The sequence below is a fragment of the Anopheles coustani genome, chromosome 2, assembly GCF_943734705.1.
Source record: "Anopheles coustani chromosome 2, idAnoCousDA_361_x.2, whole genome shotgun sequence".
Taxonomy (NCBI): Eukaryota; Metazoa; Arthropoda; class Insecta; order Diptera; family Culicidae; genus Anopheles; species Anopheles coustani.
In genome coordinates, this window is record NC_071289.1 from 43,830,130 (window position 1) to 43,842,950 (window position 12,821).

At 45.1% G+C, this 12,821-nt stretch overlaps 1 protein-coding gene across 2 annotated transcripts in view; it reads right to left on the reverse strand.

The window, feature by feature from the left end:
* Window positions 1–10,487, reverse strand: part of LOC131267106 (nuclear receptor-binding protein homolog) — a 66,195-nt gene extending 55,708 nt beyond the window's left edge. For both annotated transcript variants that reach the window (XM_058269879.1, XM_058269878.1), the window contains exons 1-2: window positions 10,354–10,487; window positions 4,260–5,306 (exon numbers count right to left, since the gene is read on the reverse strand). The gene's annotated coding sequence lies outside the window, so the exon portion shown is untranslated. The remainder of the gene's footprint in view (window positions 1–4,259; window positions 5,307–10,353) is intronic.
* Between the last annotated feature and the right edge of the window lie 2,334 nt (window positions 10,488–12,821).

Below are 12,821 nucleotides of genomic sequence, written 5' to 3' on the forward strand. Positions count from 1 at the left end.
AACATTGTTGTAAAAATTATTAACAAAGTAAAAGTTTGGAACTAACCAAAATCTGAAAATTTACAACTGGAACATCAAAAAACGAAAAGATGATCTTGGGCTGCTAGAGAAATGGAAAAGAAGAGAAAATAAATTTTTTGACAATGGCTGTTTTTTGTATCTTCAGAAATGTCCTTAATATTCTGGAGACATATTTTGTCGAAATTGACTGCTATTGTTCGTACATTTCTATGTAGTTCATCATTTCAAATCTGGTTCAAATCGACTCGACGACAAATACCCTGACTTAGGAAATATTTAGTAGTTTATTTTTTCATTAATCTCTATACATATTAAATTGTATATGTAACGATTCTCACATTTTAGAACCACATATACATACATGAGAGTCGTATGGACCCTGCATCCCCCTACATCTGTTGCTTTATAGAGATTTGATCGTTTCTTTCTGAGGCCCTTCTAGCACATACACGCGCGGCGTTCATCACTAGACGTGAACACCAGCCTACGGAAAATCAATCTTAACTGTCACTCCAACCAACGGCCACCGCCGACCGATCCGATCGGTCAGATATAAACGATCCTGAAAACCGAACGACGCAAAGAAGGTAAATTGCGGGTTACTGGTTCCGACGTCCTAAACGGGCAATCAAGTTCCTTCTCGTGGGGAGCAGGACGGGAAAGCCTTCAACAAGCCTTAGCACCGATCCTTAATAAACCACGACAGGGCAGGCAGGACACATCCGTGTGGCGATGGGTGTATTAGTGTGGTGTTAGCACACTGTCCCATTAGGTGTTATGATGATTGATAGAGATGTCAACGTCCTTCTCGTTGTCTGTTTTTATTACGACGATTGCGTATACTTGGACGACCCGACGAATGACGACGGCTTTCGATTGATAGCCCGTTAAAAAAGATTTCGACTGCTTTCATCGAAGCGGAGGCGGAAGATAAGTTGCTCAAGATCGATCGAAGGTTATTCGTTTAACGCAGCGAACCGTATTCTCCATTTCCTGTACACCTTTCTTTATCCTTCGTTCGGTGTGTGCAGAGAAAGGGTGGGGAAGAAGCATCTAGGGGATGCAAAACGGTATCCAACTACACTCGCTCTGGACGCTTCTTCATTTCTTTATAACTTGGTAATACAGTTGTACCGCGAAGAGTTTCGCAATATTTTCAATAATTCTACACAAAGGGGAAAAAATGAAATCTTCTCCCTCAACACCATTTGGCAGAGGAACATCTCGCAAGCTGGATGCTGGAGCTGGAGCCCCCTTGCGGACCACAGATCAGCACCGGAGAACCTTTTTTGCTTAATCATCTAATTTCGCGCAAAAAATCTTTTCGCTTCCATCACACGCCGCTCGCGATGTTCACTTTTTGTTGTGACCATCGGGATGATCGGCAGGGAGAAACCAGCGTCATCGGGAAAGACGAGCCGGAGGGTCGAGTGAAAGAGCAAAACATGATTGGCCTCGAGATTCGTAGTTTGGGTTTTCTTTTGCTTCCTTAAATCTACCGCGCGACGCATGAAGAGACGACGGACGTGTGCTCTCCGACTTCACGTTCTGGCGCGCGTTCGCTTTTTACAGTGCCGGGTGAATTTTTGCAACGAGACACTTTTATCGATCATCTCGCAGCAGCACGGCGCGCAGATGGATCATGAATATTTGATTAGCGACGTTAGTGTTCGCAGCCAGCAGCCGACGCATTAGGATTCGTCTATTATGTTCTTATTTCAATTTCGTTTAATTTTAAATCAACCTCAATGCCGTGAGAAGGTGAAACCCAAAGAAACCAATAAAATGTTGAACGGCAAATGGTAAGATTGCCTATATTGTGATATTTATTGCTTTGTGGAGCAATAAACCGAAGTGGCCAAAGAGTGGCGAGTACATTAAAGAACCTTACAGCAAAATTGCCAAACCATAACGTATAACGTGTTGAAATATTTTTTATGAGTGCAGTGTATTGATCGCATAATCTTTCATTTTGGATTTTTTAAGTCCCACTTGTTTTGATTCTGGTGGATCGATATATAATACCTTCATAAATTTTTCATTATATTTCTTAAAACAGTAATTTCATCCAGCATTTCGAGGATCAACTTCGAAGCATGTTGATGTAAATGAACAAGGATAAATCAGTTTATTTCGTTAACCAATGAACAAATTTGCGAGATCTTTTTTTTGTCAAATGAAAGAAAAAACCTTTGCAATTTCTGGGAATAGTCCCAAGAATTTTAAAATACGAAAAAAATTAAAATGAAAACCATCGAAAAACAATAAATACGTAATTTTGAGAAGGCATAGTTTTGTCACACACTGTTGGCTTTCAGTATTTGGAATCTTACTATTTTTGTGTGTCTCTTCTTTTTTGCCTATAATTTCAAAACCATGCACCATTTTCGTTTGCTCTCAGGTTGGTCGGCTTCCTCTTTCTCGTCTGATCTCCCTCTTGCAGCACTACGCTTGCAAATTATTTCGCACAATTTTTTGGAGATTTTCCACTCCAGTTCCACGGCGGCGTGCCGTGCCCGACCTGCTGCCGCCTGCTCCCCGGTACACCCTTCCGACCGGGTTCCGAAGCCTTCCCGGAATTTTGATGATTCTTTCTCTGGTTTGCTGAAACGCTTTCACAGCAAAAGGGGCAGGAAAAGGAAGGCAATTGCGGTGGGTTACGTAGGTTTGTGGCGAAATACGGATTGAACCTTGTGCCGCTGCTGTGCAAATATTCAACCCAGTCTGTCTCTTCCTCGCTGCTCGAAGTGCGATGGGAAGCATCGTTTGGAAATATTTCGTACTGCGCTTCCCAAGCATGAAGATCGTCGTGATCAAGAGAGAAGGAAAAGGATATCCAAAAAAAAAAAAAAATAGCACATCCGAACCAACGTATTCTGGATGGCAACAGTTTTGCGCATGCAGAGGACCGAAACATACCGCAGAGAAACATTTCCGGAAAATTGGGACGAAATTCGATCAGTTGTTGATCTAGGCAGCAAAGGCGGCACGGAATCAGGTTATATCGATCGTTAACATTTTATGGTCGCATACGGATCATTTTCGTTCCGTGCGTCGTGTGAGGTAACGGAGGCTGTTTATTTCCAATGAATTTCGGGCATCAAGTTTGGATGCACCGTTTAAGACTATCAATTATCTACTATTTCTATTTACTATTTTATATCGCTGTGACAAATAAGTCACATAAAATGCTGATTTTTAAGCATAATTTCAATACGATTTGTTTGATTGAAAAATAGGCAAGACTAAGCCATTTATCTTACTCATCAACAGAGGTATTTTCGCTGGCAAGGCATAAACTCATTCATTTCAACTTAACGTTCAACGATAAACACACATTTTGTAACTTCCTGCTTCCAGTTTGTGTACAGCTTAATCCACGGAAATTCGCGACGCTGTGAAACTAATCCAAGGCAAACGATAAGTACTCATTTATCATTGGCTCCTATCGCACTTTATGCCGACACTGATTCTTGGAAGCCACCGTGAGTCACAAGTGCAGCGCAATGCACTCCCACTATCTTATCGGCCCATTTTCTTCTTTCCCCGAACCTAGTGATAACCTATTTCGTTGGGTAATAATGAAGGGTTGGTAATAAAACAAACAATTTCTGGATTGGGATGCATGAGTTAAGGGTTACAATGTTGTACCCTCGATTCAGTAGTTTGATTAACATATTTTATATGGAACTCGATCGGGCTTAGGTTAAGTGGTTTAAACTCTTTGTCATTGTATCTTAAAAATGTTTTCTGCTGTATCCTATTACTTCACAATATGCGAATAGTTGATCCTTCCGGGGACAGGAACACATGATTTATCATCCTTAACTCAGGAGATAAAGGATTTTTGGTACACCGGGAAGCGCTAACATACACTACACCACAAAAGTCAGCCGGCCAAAACAGAAAAAAAATGTGAAAATTGCTTTGAGAGGGTCAACTATTTAACAAAAGTAAATATTGGGGAAGTTCATTGCACTGTTCTCTTCACTTTGATGCGCGCCTGGATAAGATACAAGTTTGGGTGTCTAGAGAAATTCTCTGAACTCATCATAATTTGGGGACTTGTCTTGGGTTCAACATCCAAATCCCTAATCATGGTCTCATCTGATTATTTATTAGTTTTCTGGAGTGAGAAACTCTTATTTTCTTGAACATTTTATAGTTATATATAAAAATATGAACTGAAAGGAGCGAATGCTACAAAAGGCAATTTTCAATCGATGTATACTACTTACCCTAAAACAGCTTCTGTTCTCAAACACCAGACTTCCATTGAGAGTTAATTGTTGTTTAACTACTGATTTATCCACGGACACGCACGTACGCACGCACGCACGCAAAACTCTCGCTGCACACGGTCAATTGTTACTTTGCTGTCGGCCGTCAAAACGCCGGCAAGGGTACGAGGGGCAAGTGACGGTGGATGGACGATGTCCACTCTCCGGGGGTATGCCGAGATGGATGGATGACGTCCGGGCGCGCACGGTTAGGACGACGCGTCAATGGAAAATTTCTGGATCTTCTTGGATCTCTGTCGAGGACACTAACACCCACACACGAACATCTAGACGCAGGCACGGATGCACGACCGGAGCAAGAAGAAGAACAAACAGACACTGCGCGACAAAACGTAACGGCAGGCTTCCGGACGGCCACACAACAGCTGAGATCGTCGCTGCGCACCACCACCAACCCACGGAACACACACCGAGATTCCACCACTCGCTATATTTTCCCTTCGCCTTCCGCGACGGTTGGACACATGCAATCTTGCACTCTTTTGGGCACACAAGGGGAGGGAAGGGGGAAATAAACCGGAGGGAAAAAGAATGCAGCAGCTAGATACAACCCTGCACACACAAACACACGCACGCACAGCACACTATGCACCTCTTGCACGAATCCCACTGCAACTGCTCGACCAATCTGTTGGGTGTGAGATGGGTGTCCGGGAGGAGGTTTTGCAGACACTCTCCTGTCCGCATGCACGGCTTATGTACTTTCACGACGATGGTTTTACCAAGCAAACGGCCAGCACGAGACACGGCCTTGAGACTTCGACGAGTAGATCTTGTGGTGGGAGCTTCAACGAAGGCGGAGGCGCTTATCTGTTTCCAGCGCCAGGTTACACACTTTCTTGGGTTTGTTTTTACGTTTTTCCTCGTCTGTTCCACCAACAAGGGTTGATACGTTCGTATGACGTTCGTTCGAAACACCGTTTACCAACCGGAATGACAATAGACGGTATGATGATGCGCGCCGTAGGCAAATTTATCTATTTTCTAGAAGAAAAAGAAAGAGAAAAGCAAAAAAATACAATAAGCACGCTGTTAGGGAGAGGAAAATTCTTTAAAGCTCTCTCCACGACGTTGGGCAACACGAACGCGTTAACGTATCCTCTGGATTAGGCGATGAAAGAATTGTGGAAATCTAAAATGTGAACATCAAGGTCCACAATTCGAACGTTTCTCCTACGGTAGTTTGACAGCTGCAGATTAACAAAAATTATTGTGGACAACTCGGGGTACGAGAGCGGTTGTAAAATATCTTTTCGCTTTTCCTAATTCACGGCACGATCTTCATCGGGATGGGATCACATGTTCGTTTTAGATTTTCTTAGAAATTTTACAAAAAAAAGTATTCCTTTTCGACAACCTGCCCGTTCCCCCACCCAACGATGAAAGTTCATCATCATAGTAGGCCTTTCCACTTGCGACTTGTATCTACGGTTCTGTTGGAGGCCTGCCGAGCGCCGATCTCCACCAGGGGGGGGGGGGGGTTTTGCTGATCTTGCTCGTGGTGGTGGTGAAGAAGGAAGTGGTTGCTAGTGGAAACCGCGACTCGCGCGATAATGAAGAGCGCACACGATTGCTTCGTTGTTTCTTTACTTTTTTGCCCCACCGAAGCGAAGAAGACGTCTCTGCGTTCCGTCCGCTTTCGTTTCGCCCTCCTTGTACGCGTTGTTTCGCAATTTTCCTTCACATTCGACTTTTGCCAAAACTTCTTCCCGCAAGGTGGATTCTTGGTGGCGGCTTTTCTTGAAAACTTTTCATCCTAAAAAGTAAAGTGAAACAACGGACGAAAATCAAACCACCACAAAGTGCACAGACACACACACACACACACACACACACACACTTCACGCAACCATCTCTTCCGTTGCGCACTATTTGCTCACTACTGAATGCTGGCAACCGCGCTTTTCCACCTGTCTTCGTCTTCTTATCTACCGATCCCCCGCTCTACTGGCGCTCGGAGATATTGGTACGGTTTTTCGGTTCGATTTTCTCGTCGGAACGTGGTCGTCGTGTTGCTAACGTTACCGCGCCGTGGAGCGCCGCATGCTCACACGCGCTTTTCCAACGATGCCTCGCGCAGCAGAGGTTCACCTTTTTGGTGGTGCTGACCGCGCACGATGGACGGCTCGCCTCCGTTTTCACACAGCTCCTTTTTTTTTCTTTGCTTCTCGTTCCTGTTTTGCAACGATCGTCCGATCATCGAATCCGCGCGTTCTCCGCTTTAACACCGTTTCACAGCGAAAAGCACACACGCCAAAAGACCGGCCCTCTGACGTTACACGTTACGCCGTGACGTTACCATTGGTGATGCTGCCTTTTACAGTCCAGTACGCTGGCCGGGCTCCACGATCGGATGGATCGATCGGTCTCCCTCCGTGTAGTTGTAGATTTCGCTTTGCTTCGCGTTTCGCCTATTTAATATGAGGAAATTAATTCACTAATAAAGAAAGAGAAGCAGAATCCCAAGGTTATGGCAGCCGGTGGTTTTTGCTGCGCGAGGTGCTTGACTGGCTAGAATGGTGGAGTGACCACTGAGGGGCGGGCGGCGGTGGTCTGCGGACGTGGTGGAGATGCTGATGTGGCGCGCGCGTGTGTGGCTCGCGTTGCACACGAGCAGTCGAAGGCAGCGTGGATGGACGGACACACCAACACAACACCAGAACGGCGGGATCTTGTCAGGGACAGATGGTCACGGAAGGCGATGGCGCCGGTGGTGGCGAATGCCCAATCGAGGAACAGGAACGATCATGTTTCCTTTCGTTAAGCAGGACGAACCCCACGTCGTAGCCTAAAGTGTTGGTGAACGAGCCGGAGAGTGTCCCTTCACATCATCTAGCTGTGCTGTATGTCGGGTTGGGGTGGATGAAACCCGTCGTTCTCAAGCTGCCGGGAGTCAAGTTCCTAGGTCGGTATGAAACCCCAAAGGCGGTGTGTGACAGGTTACGATGGAGAAACTCCCGCACACGACACGATCTTTAGACCGCCGCTGAGCGCTGTTTCGCGAATTCACGCGAGTATGCACAACAACTAAAAAAAACTGCACGTCCAAAAACACATGAAGCCAACCAACAATCACTCCAGCAGGCCATTGATTTAACAAGCAGTTCAGCAACACTAACTCGACCACCACCACCTCCCTCTTTCTTATTCCAAGCAATATGGAATACCATTCCCAAGTGTACAGAAATGTACCGGGAATAAAAAATAAATAAAACGATCATATTTAAAGCATGCTTCATCTCCCTCCATCTTCCTCCCCTAAACATTCACACATATATAACAAGGCGCCCTGCCGAATCAGATCTAATACGCTAAGGCAACAACGGTGACAACTCGCCGTAGAACCACTGCCAAGTACAACGTGGTCAGATCCGGTCAGAGCAGACCAAGTAATAGCGAAGAAAGTAGGCAGCGGTACTATGTGGGATGAAGCGGGGGTTTAGCGAAGGAATTGACGGGAGGACACAGCGAAGTCGGAAACAACGACATGGTCCACCGTAATGTATGGTGGTGGTGCCCCTAGCTCAAGACACTTTTTCGCGCACCAAGGGATCCGATCTGTGCACTGATTGGACAAAATTGGTGCGTTTTTAATCAGCACTGTAGGTGATCTTTTCGATGTTACGGATGCGATTGAAGATCGCTTAAAATGTATGGAAGAGGAATTAAGCTACGAATCATTTCACGTTTCTTAGCAATCATGCTTTTTGGTTTAGGTGGTACAAAGAGATCTTACGCGTTGGGTCGTTTTCATTTGTGCGAAGATTTTCGTAGGATGAGAACATTACACAAAACTATTCAAAACTAAGCACATTTTTGCCATGTTACACATTGACTTTGACACATTGAAACGTCATAGTTCAAAGCTATTACCAAAATTAAAGTAAATTTATGTTATAAATGCCCTACATTGTAGCCCGCTTTAACCATACATGTAGGTAATCACTTATCGTGAACCGCTCTAATCTTTCTTTGCAGGGTTTGCAAAATATTGATTTATTTTGCTATGAATTTTATTTGCTATTAAGGGATGTTTCATAGATTCATTAGCGACAATTCAACCTATTGGATCCTGCATAATGTTTTTATCTCAATGTCAGAAAGAAAATCTATTCCTCTTGCTTCTGCAGGCAGCGACTTTAAAGGGATTAGGTGGAAGTTTAACAGGATACCCACAGGGTTCACGACGGAAGATCCACAGTGCCACCGTTACCCGCGCCTTGTGCATTTATGCACGTTGGTGTATGCCTTGCGGGTCGGTGCGGAGTTCCACTGCGGTCCGGGTGTGGGCAAGAAGGTGGACAGAATCGTCAGACGGTACGGGTTTTCTTGCGTTTGCCGTCCGCGCCGCTCTACACGCATTTTGCTGTGTGAGGTACGGGGTAGTACTGGTCTGGGGTAGGTAGCGCCCCCTATCTCGTTCTTACAATCACGCCAGCGATGCTTTCTCCATCTCGGTCGTTCCACCGGCAACCGGGTTGGGTAGTGTTAAACTCGCCATTTATTGTGTAAAGTAGCCTCTCGGCGGGCTTCGACTTCTGTGTGCAGGTTATCTCGTTTGCTCGTTCGTAACGTCCCACCCGAGACTGCCGTCTCGTTTTGGTGCACAAGGCAATGATTCCTCCGGGACAAGGAAAAGCAAAGAGCGACGAAACCAACAAACTGGCAGACGCACCACCCCGCACTGCCAACGCTCGGCCCACGATACAGGCACACATGTTCTCAGTCTCGTTCTTGCGCGTCTCGAACAGCTTGCTTCCGTTTCTTCTCACTCACGGCACATTGCACACTGGGCGTCTCGTGTGCCTATCGCCAAGGGTTTTACGTGCCCCGGCACAGGCGGTGGCAGTGGCAGCGAAGGCGGCGGTAGGGCGCCCGACGTTCGATGTCTGGTTGGTTTTTTTTCTCCCTGAACGATTTTTTCCACGGAATTCCGGCAACACAAAAACCCAGGCGGTTGTGGGTTACTTGAAAAAGTCCTTCCAGGATTCGATGTCCTTCTGCATGGTTGTACAACGGAGTTACAGATGCTTTTCACAAAAAAAAAATGCTACAAATAGGAAAACCTTTCCCAACAAGTTTTCTTAGCACCAATCCAAACGAGCTTGTGTGTGTGAGTGTGTATGTCTGCGTGTGTGTATGTGAGGTTGAGCACTGTTCCGCATGCTTCAGTGTTACTTTTCCGTCAATAAACAATCCAGCAGGATGCAGAAGGGTTTCGATTGCGGCATCCATTGCACAAAAGTGCATCATAGGCTGCTCGTGATGGTTCCTTTTTCGAGTCATCAAGGAGAACGAAAAGCTATCCTAAGGATACCGCTCTGAGCACTCCACTGCAAACACACATACACACAAGGATACACACGCGCAAAAGGGACCTTCTAGGGATGTATACAATATGAACGAGCAGGCGCGCACAAATGCCGTTCTCCTGGGGTGTTTCTACTCCTTTTTTCATGCACTGTCATGCAACACAAATCAAGCACGCACACGGAATTGCATCTTCTGGCATGGCGGAGGGGAAGGGCAGAGGCAACGGCTATTCCTGCACACACGAAGCAAGCCACGAAAATGCCACATTTTTCGGCTGTTCCCGCATCCGCATTCTTGACTGCGGCTCTCGCAATCAAATGGCACCGTACGTTCTTATCTACTACTTCAGCGAAGGCGTTTCCCTGGTGGAAAGTTTATACAACATGCGGCCGGACTGCTAGATCGGGCTCCATGCGTCTGTTATCCGGAAGCGATGAGCCACAGCATACAGCACCCCGCATACGATATGGGCCGTCGGTCATCCGGACGTCTATTTGATGGTCCGGAATCGTAGCGGAACCAGGCCAACAAAAAGAAACAGGCAACGGTGACGGTGGAGGCACAACCTTGTGAAAACGTTCGTCTACTTCTGCACGAGGAACCAGAGGAAACTGAACAACGAGCGTGGAGGAACTACGCAAGACGATGCCGTCGTTGTCGTTCGAGACACATCACGGTCCAAGGAGCTGCTTATTGGCAAAGGGAAGAAAACACGCACCACAAGATCGAAGATCACTGCTTACGATCGGATTTTTCGCACTGCGATCGACACACGATTTAAAATGGAACTGCGGACTGTGTGTAGCTCGGCCAAGTGAAAAAGACAATCACCCGTGTCGGATGGAATTTTTTCTTCTGTTTTTTTGCCGCAAAGAAATACGACTAGTGTTGGCAGAATCGGGATTCGGAAGATTCAAAGATTGGATCACTCGGCGGACTCTAGAGATTCGAAACTCGTTTGACGGACTCTTCTAGAGATTTGGATCCCATTTGACGGATTCACTCGATTTAATTCGATTGTGAATTTTTCCGAAACTGTTTCTCGGGGTCCACACTACAGCGCGACGTCCCGTCACAAAACGCGACGTCGCCTGACAGGCGGCCGAACGCGGCCGAAACAGCGAAAAACGCGACGTCAAGCTAGCTCTTGTCAAATGTCAATTCGAAACGAAAACAAGCCGACAGCTGGACAAAACATAAACAAACCGAAACACAAACGCAAAAAAAACGAGCAATATTCTTCACGAAACATCAGATTTTTCGTTGTACTACTTATTTCTAGCCTTCACAAATGTAATTCAGTTATCAAACTCCGTTTTAATTGATATTTTTACCAAAGTTTTTTCGGGTGCCAAAACGTAAACAAACTGCTCTTCAACAAGTAGGAGATGATGTGGAAATACATACTTCCTACGGCGGGCCAAAATATCGTCGTTGTTTGTTTAAGTTTGTTTTCTCAGTGAATTTCAAATGTAGAAGCGCCAAACTCACTCAGGGTGATACATATTTCCACATATTTTCCAATTTGATACATATTTCCACATACTCCCCTACCACTGTCGCGCTTGGCTTGCGAGATTGTTCTGCCGAAACTGGGCTACTTTTGAAACGAGACGTCGCGCTGTAGTGTGGACCCCGAGTTTGATTTTGATGTGACTCAAACCAGATACGTGGTGAGTTAAATTAGTCAGGTAGTGAGTTGATCTAGAGACAATGTGATTTAGCGCAGTTTACTCAAATCGAAAGCTGGATAGAATGAATTGGATATAGATATTTAACTTAGTTTCAAGAAAAATTCATGAATCTATTTTTAACAAAGAAAAATAGTAGAACTACGATTATCTAGGATGTTCTAACATTACGTTTAGCCCACAGAGTGACAATGATTCTGGCCAGGATCTGATTTACATTTTTACCGAATTTTCAATAAAAGTATCATGTTCCATTAAGGATTTCTATTATTATATTTCCAGTATTATAATTAAAAATCGCTGTGCCCGGGTTTTAATGCTTATAAAGAACATATTTTCCAAACGTTACTTGATTTTCAAGAACAACAAAACTAACCACAGCGGTGAACCTCACATAAGAAATGTGTGGCATGTGTATTACGGAAAAAGTGAGTTAACCATCGTGATTTGATGGGGAGTCAGATTAGGATAAACGATTTCCAGATCCACATTGATTGGTATACATTGTTTCGGGACTGTTTGCGATTTGGGATCGAAGATTCGGATTTTAGAATGGATTTATATCGAAAGATTCGAGTCCCTGCAAGGATTCAATTTTCCCATCACTAAATACAACTGCGACCATGGTGGTGTCAAACGTTCCGATCTGTCTCATACGAGTTAGTATTGGACCCGTAGTTCATCGTGCGTAAGTCTTTTTACTGGAACGGCCAGAAATATAAGAATAGCTTTAGAAAATATTCTTCAGGGAGTGGGATGACAATTGTAACGATTGACCATATTTCTATATTTATTTAAGCTCCATGTTTAAAACGTGATGTAATGTTTTTAATTTTTTTTAAATAATCAGAGGCTGCTCCGTATGGCTTAATGAACTTGTAGTTCCGAATTAATCGAATCGATACCCATCACTAGGCAAAGACAGAATGTGCCGAGTGGCCGAGGTGCTTACAGATGTCTTTTAAAAACGCGGTTGAGAGAGCAAAGCTGTGTCTGTTGACATGGTTGCTGAAGCTAAGCTAAGTCGTAACAATAGCAGCGTCATCTGTTGGCGGCGCTTAGTACTATGGTACTATCCGTGAGTGAGGCCACCAGATGGCGCCAGTGAGGCCACCAGATGGCGCCAGGAGTATTTACGGCATAACCGGTTTGCTGGGAACAGATCCCGGAAACGGTTCTGGAAGGTCATAATAAGGTCACAAATCGTAAATCACCGGGGTCTGTTCCCAGCGAACCGGTTATGCCGTAAATACTCCTGGCGCCATCTGGTGGCCTCACTGGCGTCATCTGGTGGTCGGTGATTCGGAGAACCGGTTTCGGAGAACCGTTTTTGACCGGTTCGGGCCGACCAATCACAGGCCTCCGTTTAATGTGTCCGTTGAACAGTTCTAAAATGCTTGCGGAATTAAAATTTGTAAATGTTTAAATTAAATCCAAGACGAATTTCGAGCATTTTGCGAATTTCGTGTCAAAGATGAAACATAAATGTTTGAAT